Here is a 916-nt window from a genome sequence, read left to right as displayed (position 1 = left end):
AAAGTCCAGTTCATTGATAGTTTTCCATTATTATTATTATTATTATTTGCTTAGCTAAAACCATATGTGTGCTGGAAATTAAGGAGGCAAGTTTCCTTGGATGTCTTTAACGAAAGGATTTATTTGTTTTATGAATATTTTTATTTGAAAAAATTTATAAAATATTTTGTTATGAAAAATTCCACTGATCGCTTGGGACTAATATGGGCAGCAAATCGTAGAGAGAGAGAGAGAGAGAGAGAGAGAGAGAGAGAGAGAGAGAGAGAGAAAATTATTTGTATGGTAAAGGATACAACATTTTTGATAAACTAATTGTCATTTATAGGCCATTCAATTATTGCTCCAGGCGAAATAAATAAAATAAAAAAAACTTGGTAATTTATACTTATTACATACATATATTATAAGCTGACCCACTTGCCTTAAATAGCGAAAAAATCGAATTATATTAGCGATAGATATAGCACATTGTACATCCCATTGCACATTGCATACATACACATACACAAATCCTTAAAAACACATAAGTACACATTTCATGAATGCAAACACAGGGGCAGAATAATGAAGAGATTCACGTTTTGTGGTAAATCGCCTTTACAGAGATCATCAACATACGAAAAAGAACGCAATGGACCTTTGACACGCAAAAGGTACCTGCTAAACATAACATTATTCCTTCTTCTTTTTATTAAAAATCTATATGGTTGTGGTGGTCGATGAGGTAACGTCCCTGACTGGTGAACACCACACTGGGATACCGCTCAAACTTGTTAGGTTTTTGGTCGCTGCAACCTCACCATCCTTATGAGCTACGGATAGGGTGTTTAGGGGAGCCTATAGGTCTATCTGCTGAGTCATCAGCAGCCATTGTCTGGTCATCATTGGTCCTAGCTTGGGAGGGGGAGGAGGTTTG

The sequence above is a fragment of the Palaemon carinicauda genome, unplaced genomic scaffold, assembly GCF_036898095.1.
Source record: "Palaemon carinicauda isolate YSFRI2023 unplaced genomic scaffold, ASM3689809v2 scaffold800, whole genome shotgun sequence".
NCBI classification, from domain to species: Eukaryota; Metazoa; Arthropoda; class Malacostraca; order Decapoda; family Palaemonidae; genus Palaemon; species Palaemon carinicauda.
The sequence above is the reverse complement of the archived record's forward strand: the minus strand, read 5'-3'. Positions refer to the sequence as shown.